This window comes from Protopterus annectens, chromosome 14.part0, assembly GCF_019279795.1.
Source record: "Protopterus annectens isolate FY-2018-M chromosome 14.part0, PAN1.0, whole genome shotgun sequence".
NCBI lineage: Eukaryota > Metazoa > Chordata > Ceratodontiformes > Protopteridae > Protopterus > Protopterus annectens.
In genome coordinates this window covers 547,221,549-547,235,376 of record NC_056748.1, presented here as the reverse complement: position 1 = coordinate 547,235,376, position 13,828 = coordinate 547,221,549, and the positions used below count along the sequence as shown (strand labels likewise).

Below are 13,828 nucleotides of genomic sequence, written 5' to 3'. Positions count from 1 at the left end.
TTATGAGGTCCATGATGATCCTTTCCATAGCTTTGCAGACCAAGCTAGTCAGGCTTATGGGCGATAGTTTCCAGGATCCGTTGAGACACCACCTTTATGGAGAGGGACCACTGTTGCTGTACGCCACTCTTTGGGCACATATCCTGTAGTAAGGCTGAGATTGAACAGTAGTTTTATGTTTGGGTTTAGCTCTTCTTGGAGTTCATGTAGGGCGCAGCCGGGACACCTTCTGGTCCCATTGATGCTGTGTTTTTGCTTTGGAGAGGCGGCTTTTACCTGAGCATCTGAGATGTCAGGGGCAGCACTCTGCTGGGATAGATATTTGCCCTTTTGGTGGGGGAGTTTGCGCTGAACCTGTCAGCTAGGATGTTGGCAATGTCTGTGGGTTCAGTGTATTTTTTGTCATTTTGGACTAATTCTGAGCATATCTGGGAATTACCACCCAGGGTCCTAACATAACTAAAGAAAGCCTTGTGATTATCCTTAGTGTCCTGTGCAATTTTTCTCTCGAAGCTGGCCTTAGACAATTTTATGAGTGCCCGTAGTTTTTTGCTAATACTGATCAGTGATGCCTTCCCTTTTTGGGATTTTGCTCTGCCATTTAGTAGCTTCCTCCTTCTATTGTATAGCTTGTTTATGGCTGGGGTCCACCAGACAGGACGTCTGCCTTTGGAGGATTGGGTCTTGGTTTTATTTGGGATCACATGATCCATGCATTCCTGAAGGTGTTCATAGAATGCGTTTATAAAGGATTCTGCAGTCTGGGCCGTATTTTCCACAGGCCTGGGGGCTTTGAAGGATTCCACCTCGGTTTTGAGGAGTGTGAAATTTTCTTTAGAGAAGTTTTTCACTGTGGTTTTCTGGGCAGGGGGTGGGGTCAGGATGTGAATATCCAGTGAGATTAGTTTATGGTCTGATCTTACCAGTGAGGGGATACACTTCTGGTCTGGAGCATAGAGTCCCCATGTTGGTGATGATCAGGTCCAGTATGTTTTCCCCTCTTGTGGGAGTGGTAACAAGTTGTTCCATAGCATTTGAGTTTATAAATTCTAGGAACCTTTGGGCTAGGGTGTTGGAGCTAGAGTAATGCTCCCAGTCTATGTTTGGGTAGTTGAAGTCGCCCAATATAATGGTGTTTGGAGAGACCTTCATATTTTCCAGTGTTCTCAGAAAGGCCGAGTGGGATTCCTGGGTTTGGGAGGGTGGTCTGTAGCAGGCTGTAAACTGGAAGGCAGTTTTACCCACTGTTAGTTGCACATGGATAGTCTCTGATGCTTCGTGCTTTGCCACCAACCTGGAGGTGTGGGTATCTTTGATGAATATCGATACTCCCCCTCCTTTTGTGGTTCGGTCCAAGTTTTGGGGCCGAAAAGCATGGTATGAGGTATAACCTGGTAGTGCCGGGGTGCTCTCGGGAGCCCTGAACCAGGTTTCTGTTACTGCACAGATATCGATGTTCTCCATGCTAAGGAGAGTTTCGAGTGCGTGCATCTTGAGGTTTAGACTTCTGGCGTTGAGTAGCATTACTCTTAGTTTCTTATCCCTTGTGATACCTATGGAGGTGGGTTTGTCTTTTGAGCCTTGCCTAAAAAAGGCACTATGGGGGTAGCAAGAGCCTTTGCCAATATCCGAAAGCCCAGGGGTGACAGGTGTAAGCCGTCCCTAGTGAAGCATCGTGGCTTGTCGAGCATATCATCCCAAGCTGACAGGCATTGGATCCCCTTTCCAGTACTTAAGCCAATTGTTGAAATTGATCATCTTGTCTTCATATTGTGGCATCATTCTTGGTGAGGGTAAGATGCTACTCAAAGTCAGGGTCATACCGGCCTGGGCTACATGCTCAGAGAGCTCCTTTATGTCTCTTTTCATGTAGTCCAGGGAGGTACATCTCAGGTCATTCACACCAGCATGGACAATGACTGAGTCATATTTGTACTTGCCTTGGAGTGACCTGAGTGCTTGTGTTATGTGGCGGATCCTAGCGCCCGACAGGCTGCTCACCGTGCCCTCTCCTTTTTCAGCCTGTTGAGCAGGATGTCAGTGTGCCTGACGATAGAGTCACCTATTACAAGTGTATCAGGTGTGTTGTTTAGTCTTAAGGGCTGTGACTGTTCGGCACACTGGCTTTGTGAGATATGTGTTGCACGTGTTTTGTTTTGGGGTAACGGTTGCTTGGGTGTCTGCTTTGGAGGTCTCTGCTGCTTAGGCAGATCTTTATTTAGAGCCTCTAAGTATGTTTTTGTGTGATTATGTGTTTGGTTTGCTGTCGTGGTAGGTCTATGTGAGACTGGGATTGTAGTGAGTGTGGTTTCCTTCTCCTCCTGACTGGTTATGCCAGTACTGAGTTGAGAGAGCTTAGCCTCCAGTTTGGCTATATGGTTGCATCTCTCACATGTGTTGGAATTTGTTGGGAGGAGGAGAGGGTTGTCTGTGTGTACATGAGGCAGTTGTAACATTACCTCAAGATTCCCAGATTCACCAGCTGGACCGGAGAGGAGATAGACAACTGACCTTTGGACATGCTAGAATAATATTGGGAATTCCTTAATAATTGAAAACAAGGGCCAGTGGGGAGTGAGGGTGTAGTGCTTTTAATTTTTAGTGCTGACTTATGTAGTAAATAAATGCTGCTGTTGTCTGCTACTTATTAGGAATGCCCAGTTGTCTGTAGCTGTAGTCTTAATCTAAGTGGGTAGGTAACAGCCACTGCCAGGCCTGAAACCTGCCACCATACCCTAACACTGTAGATGGAGCTACCCATTGATGTTAGTGTTGCTAGGGAACAAGAGTCACAGCCACAGTAAAGTGCAATAATTTGCTATTTTTATTTCACATGTTTCAGACATATGTCCTTGCATCCATTCATATACATGTATACCTCAAAACCTCTTAACATTTCTGAACAAAGCTAAACATAATAAGAGGGGTCAGAGGTCCAAAATCGGGGACAGATTTTAAGTATTGTCCTTATAAATTCAGAAAGTTGTTAGAATAACAAGCTTTGCATTAGCACACATTTTCTGAAAGATATGAAGTCTGCATCTCAAATGTTTATCATTATTTAGTGACTTCAGTCCTCAGTGGTTTGCCAGAAAACCACAATTTTTATGAGGAGCTGACCAAAAATAATAGACACAAATCTGGACATTCTGTTAAGTTCTGGATATTGGAGAGGTAGGTTTACATGGAATATTCTGCTACTGAATTCTGTTTCTTTATATTCTTTCTCTCCCAGATGTGAAGTCATAAAAACAAGGTAAAATAAATTAGTAAAAATATAGAGCCTGCTGATTCCCACATGATTGAAATTAATTTTTTGGGGTGCCATAAAGAAAAACATGTAAGTTAGCAGACATACCAGTCAGAGCTCACACATATATTGGAAAGAGCATTCATCCAGATTGTAGAAACTACTGTGCTTTACGACAACGCATTGAATACTGTAGAAAAAGGCAGTTATTCCATTTTCTGCAGACCTCATAGTTGCCACAGTTGAGAGGATACATTTCTTTTGCTGATTTATGATCATCTCATAGATGATTATGTGAATAAACTAGTGGCATGAGAGATGTGGTTAATTACTTCCACCAATACAGTACTGCTATATTTGTGTTTCCCCAAAGTCCTGCTTTATTTTGATTGCATGTAACTTCATACAGTAGTATTTAGTAGGATACGCATTGCTTTACTTGTGACTTCCTTCTTCACCCTCAGTTATCTGAAACAAAGGCTGCGTGTGTCTGTGTGTGTGTCTGTTTGTGTATGGTGAGTTGTGACAACTTGACTACTATGGAATAAAAGGATGAGGAAAGGAAACTTGAAGCTGGTGGGCATTTTGCACCTGGAGATATTTGTATGCACTTACTGGATGGTTCTAAAAAAGATCCATTTACCTCAGTACTCTACTCTCCATAATATACTCAAATAAATAAACATTTCCAGACTTCTGAAAAGGTTCATCTGATATAAAATTTCATTATGCTAATGAAAGTGTTCTCTTATGACAAACAACCAACCATTCATTACAGTGGCACAAACTCCCTTTTACTTTTAGGCTGTGAGTAAATTTAAAAGCTTTTACTACAACAGGATGCAGTATTAATCCAAAAAGAGACATTTTAGGGGTTTCCTGTCCTTCCATCCTTAGGTTTGTAATGTGAGAAGTCAGACATCATGCCACTTACAGTCATTGTGGTGACCTTACCTACTTTTTAATTAATTTAATCTGAAAATCTTGAGTACCATTTTGATTGCTATTGCGACCCATTTGAACGTGTCATAGGTTCATAGGTGCTTACTAGGCTGTTAATCTGGGAGGAACTTAAGAAGCCTAGCCCTATGCTCCCAAGATAATTATTAACCCTTATATTTTGTAGTATCAATCTTCAAGGATGGACCACACTAGCATATTTTGGTTACTTACATACTAATTTCTGGTTACCCATCACCTGGAATAGAGTAAAAGAAGTAATCTGCTTTATGTGAAAAGGAAAGATGTTCCATAGAAGTGGTAATCTCTGTGATGCATGCCTATCCCTCCAGCGTGTCCTATTATTCTTGCAAAGGAGATTGATGCCTCTTAAGCAGGTGTCATTGACACCAATGGACTTTCCAATCTATAATATGTCTAATTAAACAGGATCTGTTGAGGCTGTATACAGGAAGCAGAGTTTGATTCTTAGTAGTGTGTATGATACTGAGAAGTGAAACAAGGTGTTGAGACAGTCTGCACGACTGCATGAAGTTTATGATTTAGGCCCTTAGTTTATTTTTTTATTTATTTATTTTTTTTGTTAGTGAGGAAGTGTTGTGGATATTCTAGCTGTGATAAGTGTTTGAACAAATACAGACCGAAATGGGAATTATGTTTGGTGATTAGTCTAATGAGTGCTGAGTACAAAGGAACAGTTATGCCCGTGGGTCTAGATCCATGCCTTTCAATATTAGTTGTGTCATGAAAAAGGATGTCCTTATGACAGCTGATATGTGGTGATCAAAGTATAGTTCATTCCCAGCACAGGTTTATAGATCTCTACCTATGGGATAAGTTTCCATAGGGGTGTTGCCAATGTGACAGTTAAATGGGGAATCATGCCATTTCTTGGCATTTCATTTCAGTTTGCAGTTTTGGCACAAACTATTTGTTTTGGACAAGTTGTCAAACTCCCTAGGGGATACTAAGATTTTTTATCTACAGACTTGGTCAACTACAATCCCTTAACAGTTACTCTGACCTCTGAAAAGCAAATGTCAAAGAGATGTGGCTAAAGAAATGATCCCTGCAGCACTCTGCTAGTAACAGGTCTTTTGGATGAGGTAGAGCCACTCCCCCTTACATTCTGTGTCCATGGAGGAAGTAGAGCCACTCCCCTTACTTCCTGTGTCCTTGGAGGAGGTAAGAGCCACTCACCATTACTTCCTATGTCCTATCTGTGAGCCAGTTTGCTATTCAATAAGTTACATATGGGGTACATGTAGTTGGCAGAGTTTATCTAAGATGCCTGAGTGTGGGACTGGTTTTATCCATCTTTGCAAGGTTCTGATAGGCATTATGTGCTGATTTGCTCATGTACATTGCCTCAGTTACTTTTTGAAGAGGTCAGCCAAGTTAACTAGGCAGGACCTGCTTTGAAGAATCTGAACTGTGTTGGGGTGAGAGTCTGTTGGTTCCCTATATCTCTATTTATTAGTTCTATAATGACATTTTTCATAACCTTGCCAATGAAGGTGGTGAGGCTTATGGGTATGGAATTGCCAAGGTCTGTTATTGTCTCAACTCTGTGCTAGGGAATGGCTGTTGTGAGCTGTTTTATGTTGAGTACCCTCTGTGTGAGGTCTGACAATTTATGTTTCAGACTAGCCAGTAGACAGACTGGTATTGATGTTTGGCTCAATGGATATAGCGTTCTTCACCTTAGATAGTGCCTTGAAAACTTGTTCTTGTGAAATTTGATGGGGAGGGAGGTAGTTGTGGGTATTTGATCTGAGAATATTCGTAAGGAAAGGGGATGAATTTGGAGCTAATTCTGTCCACTGGTACATTGGCAATGTAATAATATGTTGTGAAATGGGCAAGTGCAATACCAGAACTAGGTTAAAGAATAGAAGCTGTATTTGGACATATTGCCAACAACATTGCCAACAGTAATTGACCAAAACATACATTTGACTATCCATCTATCAGTTTAATCCATTTCAAGGCCAAGGGGAGTCAGAACTGAGTGAGTGCAAGATAGAGACATTAATCATGATACCAGTCTGCATGTGACAGACACATGCACGCATGCACATGGTACTCCCATCAATGGGAAATTTGGGGGATCATCCATATACCTATGGAATGTCTTTGGGATGTTGTTGGAAACCAGGGCACCTAGTGCAAGCTATGTGGACAAGGGAAAGACATATCACTGCTCATAGAAGGCACCCCAGCTGAGAATGAACTGGAGACCTAAGCACCGTGAGGCAACAGTACTAATCGTTGCAGTATTTTGCTGTCTACCAAACAAAACATTCCAGAAGAATGGAAAATTAAACATCCCAGTATCAAATCATGTGTAATGTGCCCATCTGTGTTGTTACAGTAAAATTTGAGAGTTTCACATTTTGTCCCATAATAACTGATTACCCTATAACCAACACAGAAGTTAGTACTTATACTTATTTAGATAAGTATAAGGATATTAAGGCAGTGTGTTTAAAATCTAACTGAGGCAACCCATTCTGTGTTAAGAAGGACATTTGCTATATGACTTAAAATCTTCAAGTTAATGCTTTCATCTCATAAAGAAAAACATTAGACAGAGACTTTAAACTGAAAGCTGAATATAAGCAATTTGGGTTTATGTAGACTAATAAAAATGCACATAAGACTCATAAACTATAAAAGGAATTAAATTTTATTTCTGTATTTTGCTCCTTAAATTGGAGGCGATTAAATCACATGTGCATGAAATGAAAGCAGGTGACAATATGGTAAAGCAGATTTGGGAGATAAAGGGTAAAAGCAAAGGATATGGTTATGTCCATGCAAAGGACAGATAGACTGAATGAGAGAAGACTTGAGACAGGCAGGCGTGACTGTCGAAGGCAAGAGAATGGCTGAGTAAATGTAGACATGTCTGTAAAGTTTGTTCATGGTGCTCTTATGTAGAAAGCCTTACAGTAACAAAATAAACTTTTTCATATCCAAAAGTTAATGCACCTGGTGGTTTTAAAGCAGTATTCATGGCTACAATACAATGTGGTAACATGTCTGTGTGTTTGCAGTAACTGCAGTTGTGGCATTTGAATATTCTGGCTCTGTTCCTCATACATGCAAAATCTAGGAAACTTAGAGCTAAAGTTAAAATTCTTTCTTTTCATATTATTGAACCTTGGTTCATCAATGACCTTATCCAAGATTTCTGGATTACCAGCCACACTTGTGTAGTTGTTCCTTATTTTAAATTTAATGGCTACACCATTAACATAATTGATTAACTGTAGTATTAATGCTCTGTTCACTACTTTATTACTCTCCCCCTAGTACCAAATTGATTGGTTCATTTTCCAATTCTTCTGATTATATCTGTCTTCAGTTTTCTTCGTAGCTGAATCAAAATTAGTTGCAGAGTACCCTCTCTCACAAACACTTTCTTTTAAAAGATCAGTCTTTTTTTAAACTGTTCACATGAACATACTGTTCAAAACATTGATGGAAACAATCTTACTAATATTATTACTATATTATTAATATTACTGTAATCTAATAAAGAAGAGATGGTAGAATTAAGGTGATTGACAGAATTCTTAAATGCTTCAAAAGTGTTTCTCTACAATATGAACATATTGTCAATAAAATGTTGTTTATGAGGATGGACATAGACATATTCAAATCACCAGTATGTAATTATGACATTGGTAAAACTGAGTTTCACTCCCATTGCAATGCCCACAGTTGCACCTTCTAATGGCTTGGAGCACTATGAAACGAAAAATCATTTCATGGTCTGTTAAAAGTCTAATATCACCACTGCTGAATTCATCATTTTTTAATAACATGTTGGAAAGTCATTCTAATCTTGTGAAAGAAGAATAACTGTTTGTAAAGTTGTTACGTCAACTTCTAGAAAAAGTCACTGTGACGTGCCTGTAGTTTTTTTTTTCTCTTGGTAAAATCAAAGGAGTGGCTGTTATAGAAATAAGCATTTGCGATATGTTAATTAGTTTGCTGTTAGTGAACATGGTTAGTGGCTCACCCACAGAAGCATCTAGAAATATACGCCTGAATGGAAATCAAGAATGAGCTTGTGGACTTGAAGATTTTAAGTTATATTGTAAAAAGACTTTTCTTTTCACTGTACTGAGGCAGCCTCATTGTCATTCTAGTAATTTATATTAAATACCTTTTAGTCCTTGATTTCTGTGAGTGTATGAATTTAGAGTTTCAGTCTGTTATCATTTCAGAACTACATTAAACTTTTGACTTCTTAAATTTAAATTACTAGAACTTACTAAACAATCTTTGTCAGTGTAGTATTTGTCATATTTCGATTGAACATTCAGTGTCTTATAATTTGTAGACAGTAGTTACAAATAGTTGCAATTGTAAACTAGATTAAAATACATGGTTTGTTTTGTACTTTCAGTACATCTAATTGGCATTTCCCTACTAAATGAAAAATCAAGTCTATGTGAGTCAGAAGAGCCAAGGTGCTACTGCACAGCAGTATTTGACTCTTGTCTTTATTCCTAATTGCTTTGTCAGGTATCTTCTTCTTATTATCCTGCCTTGTTCGCAGTTCCTGCTTTAAACTGGAGCCTTTCAGTTTTGTTATTTCACATAATTTCCTCTAGGTTAGGGTGCCAAATGCTGATTCCAGATTTTAGAATACCACCATGTCTCTAAACACCTGCTAATATATTGTCAACATTATTGTAAAGATAAAGTTTGCAGAGCAGATCTATTTTGTCTGTAAGCATATAGTGCATAGTTCATTTTAATTTCCACCAGCTGAACTTGGAGTGATCAAATGTCAAGATTTTAAATATCTTTAAATTGTCTAATGAAGTGATGGGCCTATGTATTCTTTGAGTTTTGGGAATTCCCTTGTTTTATATAAGTGGTATTTATTTATCATTATTAATTTGCTGTGTACTGGGTAAGCAAACTGGCCCTAGGATCCTTTTCAGCCATGGTCCAAATGCCTAAGTTCAAATTTTGTAAAATTTGTGAAACATTATATATCACACCCTGTGAAATGCTTTAAGAAGCAACAGTCTAGTCACACCAGGGGTGAATTTGCAGATACCCATCCAGATGTCTAACTTGTTTATCAAAGACAGTAATGTGTCACATTGCTTAATTTGGAGTTGATGTTTGTTCCAGAGATGAGGGAAGCTTTGTGTGACATATTTGTCTCTCTACCATGCTTTGTACATTTGTTGAAACAAGGACTAGGTCCCTGTTTCTAATGTTAATGGGACTGTCTGAGGAGAAACGAGAAGCTTTGGACTACTGGTTTCCCAATGACCCAAGGAGTAAGGCACAGATTGCTCTTTGATGAGTTTATAGGAGACTGGATAAAGGGACAATGCCTCCATCCTCTTCTGGTAGCTCTTGTCTTTTAAGTCCATAATCTTTTTAAATAGGAAACTCTGGGTCTTCCCAGTTGTTCGAAATGCCTTGGAAGATACACCCCAAAAGGGGAATTGTATTCATTAATAGGTCTGATCAATGTGGAATGTAGACACGGTAAGATCTTTCTTGGATCTAGATGGGCTACCTTTTGCAGTCAGCTGTGCCAGGTAAAACACTTCCTAACCACTTTTGCAATATGATGGCCAAAGGCAAGAGAATTACGTATCCGTGTTTCAAGGTCTCTCACCGCTCTTTCCGTCTGAAGCAGGGTGTTGTCTGCACTATAAGTTGGATGGAAGGCTCACTTACCAAATTTGATGATATTATATGTTTTAGCATTTAGTTTTAACCTGTTTTTGAACACTAGTTGTTGACATGAATGTTCCAGTTGGAGCTTCTGTTTATTAGATGGGTACTTGAAGATGACACAAAATTTGCAGTTGTTTGGATCCAAAGTTACCCAGAGATCCCCATTTATAATTTGGAGATCTGCAAAGTAGATGTAAAATAATAGGAGTCCCAGCACAGTATCCTAAGGACTACCACTACTCTCTTCCACGTTTACTGAGGATGACTTGCTACTCTTATTACATGGATTCTACCCCTCAGTTAAATCTGCTATCCATCTTACTTTGTAGGGGTCACCTTAGAGCTTATTCATCTTGTGTGTTATGTTAGCATGTGGTATGGTGTCAGAAGCCTTAGCTAGGTTGAAGTATGCTGTATGGGCAGCATGTCCCCTATCTATGGCTTGTGCTCCTCTCTCAAAGAAGTTGACCAGCTTCATTAGGTTCTACCCTTAACAAAGCTGAACTGCTGGTGATCAAGCCTTATACGATTTTTGATATTATTATTAATTAGGTCAGTTATGGTACATTCTTTGGCTAATGGGTCTGTAGTTTCTGGAGTCAGTGGCGAGTCTGCCTTTGTGAACTGGCATGTACAAAACCCATGGTTAAGCTCAGGATGAATAGCAATAGGAGCAGGTCCACTAGGACATATTTTCTACTGTTTATCAAGCAACTTGGTATATTATAAGGCCCCATGGATGATGTCGTTTTATTTTTGGAGAGCACATTAACAAGTATTCTTAGTTATGCTGAGGATCTGTGATTCTGTGAGATATGTGGGTTTTGTATAGTTGTTTCAGGGGTGAAGCATGCCCTGAATTAGTTTGGTAGTATGTGGGCTATCTCAACTGGATCCAATTAGGTAGTGCCATTTTAAAAAAGTTCTGAACAATGCTGGATGTTATTCCTCAGTTTTCTAATATAACTTAAAAAGACTTGTAATTCTCTTTAGCCTCTGATGCTAATCTAAACTCATGGGATACATTTGTTGTTTTTTAGTCCCATCGTTAGCTTTGTCAAACTTTATTTGAGAGTTTTTTGTTTTGCTATACAGTTTAAAGTTCATAGGTTCATACGTGTGTACTACGCTAATGGCCCTGGAGTCTTTACAAGCCTAGCCCATAGAAGTGCCCTGGCATCATGCCGCCTGACATTAGTTCCCAGTGCCTCTATCAAGTAGAGCCACTGGAGTGATCCCCAGGGTGAACTTTCTATTTCCCATCCACTCATCAATATTTCTCTTGAAGAGGGTCAGTGAGGTGCTCTGCTTGACATGTGTGGGAAGTCTGTTCCAGAGCATGACCAGTCTCTGGGTTATGAACCTGTCCCTCTGACATGTTTTGTTGATTGTGGTAATGAGGTTGAGGTCTCTGGAATGTGTGGTGCGGAGGGATTGGTATTTCTTTAGATGTAGCATTTCTAACAGAGCTGGGTCAGACATGTCTTTGTAAGTTAAGCAGAGATCACCTCTTAGACAATGTGAGACAGAGAACAGCTGGAGTTTTTTGAGTCTGTCTGTGTAGGACATGTGTTTAAAGCCTAGAATCCTCTTTGTGAGGTACTTTTGTGGCCTCTCCAGTTGTTGCAGGTGTTTAGTGAGGTACATGCCAAATGGGGCATTATACTTGATGATTGGCCTAATGAGGGAAGAGTAGAGAAAGATGATGACCTCTTTCTTCCTGGATGCAAAACCCTTGGTAATGAGATGTGCCACATAGAAGGACTTTCTGATCACAGTGCCAATGTTGAGTCCAGCAATCTAGTGTCCTAATAAGGGAGTCCACAGTTTTAAGGTGGCAGCACTGCAAGTTTGTGGACACTTGGGAAGTACAATTAGTTTTAGTATACATACTCATCAAAATTTACTTTTTTATATTTTGTACATGCTATATATTTTGCATGCTGTATGATTTGCAATGACCATGTTTTTAAGAATAGCAACAAAAAATAATCATTAAATTTACTATAGTTTACTATTATTGAACAGTACTATATCAATCATTTTTAAGAACAGTAGCAAAATTAAAAAATAAAAAATAAAAAAAGACGTACACTACTAAATCAGATTCCAATCTTACATAATTTCACATCTGGTTTGCTGCAAACTTACTAAACACTGTGTGAAACAAAGACCATTCTGTCTAGAACAAATACTTGTTTGGTACAGGTACCCAATATCTGACATGTCTTCACAGATCCTGCTGTGTATGTAGAAACTCTCCTTACATTTCAATTCCCAAGCATCTGCCTAGATCCTACACTTTTCTTCAATGTACAAGTCATATTCCAAATGTATATCACTATAAGCTTGACTATTTGCAAAGATTGATTAATTTGCATTTGTTATCCAGTTTGATATTCTAGTGTGAAGGACATTTTCAGGTACAGCCTGGGTTGTTTGGCAGCTTACACATAAGTGAAACTAAATTGTAGAGCACATATATAGGCATATTATGTTACATGATTTGGATAGACAATGATTCATCAAATATTATATAAATTATGTATACTTCATTATGATATCATGCCTTTACAGTCATTAGATATAACATCTTTAGTTATTAGTACATAGATTAGCTATTCTTTAATATTATTTATATTTTACTGTGGAAACTGCTTGCTGCATTTGCAACAAGCAGTTACTACACTCAGGGTATACAAGGAGGGCTATAGCTCAGCTTTGGCCGCAGATGCATTATTTCATTTAAAAGCCAATATGCACTATTACTTAAGAGCAAGTGGGACCATCTGATTATGCCCTCTAACACTTTGCTCCCATGGCAGCTACCCCCTTCACCCCACCCCAGCTATGCTACTAGCAGCAGGTGTGAAATTAGGTCTATATAGTTATACACCAGTAGGATTTTTAGGGAATTTTAGCTACTTCTATATTATTGGTATTAATTAAGCTTGAAGGGTTGAATGTTCAGTTGGAAGGAGGCTGTGATAGAAAGTGGAAGCCAGTTTGACTTTTCTATAGTTGAGAAGTGGCATGCAGTATATGGACTTTGATGCATGAGTCATTTGTTTTCAGACTTTTGATGAATATTAGAGTCTTTGCTTGAAATTAATGCAGTAGCCGACACTACATATTGTAACCTTGGTAGTAATAAAGCCTATCTGGCTTCCTCAGACTGCAGATGTGAGGGATCATATAGTATTTTTAATTGAGCTACTACATTTTCTACCTACATTTTAATTTGTGTGAGGAATGTTAAGTTCTGATCATTGGTTAATCTTAATTTTTTTTTGCTTGCTTGTATGACGCCCCACTGCTGGACCAGTAATCAAGGAGCTTCAATCCTCACCACTAGCACCAGTGGGGGATTTTCACTGAAAGTGTGACAAGTACACACACAATATTTCCAGATTCAGCTCTCTGCATCAAGTGCAAATTCTCTTAAAGAGCACAGAGAGACCACAGTCTGTCCAGGGCTGGTTTCTCCCTCTTTCTCCAGATCCCCACTAATACTCCCCAATTGCACAGCTATGGAGCTGAGATCTCAGCTGAGGGACCAGGCCAAGACCTACCACCACCCTCTCTGTCCTACCAGTGCTTTGTGTCCCTGCCCAAGTAGCTGACACACACACACTCTTTCAGGTTTGATTTACACACACACACACACACACACACACACACACACACACACACACACACACACCTTGGAGAGGCTGGCACAGGTTTACTATCTATGCCCCCTTTTGCCCAGACTATAAGGTAGTTACCACTGCCACCAGTCAACTCCTTTTCAGCTGCTTTAATGCCCTTAACAAAGGGTTCCGAACTTACTGTTTAATATTAATATTAATACAAATGGCAGTTTGACCAAGACAAAGGCTATTAGGAGTGGCCCAC

The 13,828-nt window shown here is 39.4% G+C and overlaps 1 protein-coding gene across 1 annotated transcript in view; it reads left to right on the top strand.

The window, feature by feature from the left end:
• GAS7 (growth arrest specific 7) overlaps positions 1-13,828 on the top strand; it is a 2,864,621-nt gene that overhangs the window by 2,059,647 nt on the left and 791,146 nt on the right. The gene's annotated exons all lie outside the window — the stretch shown is intronic.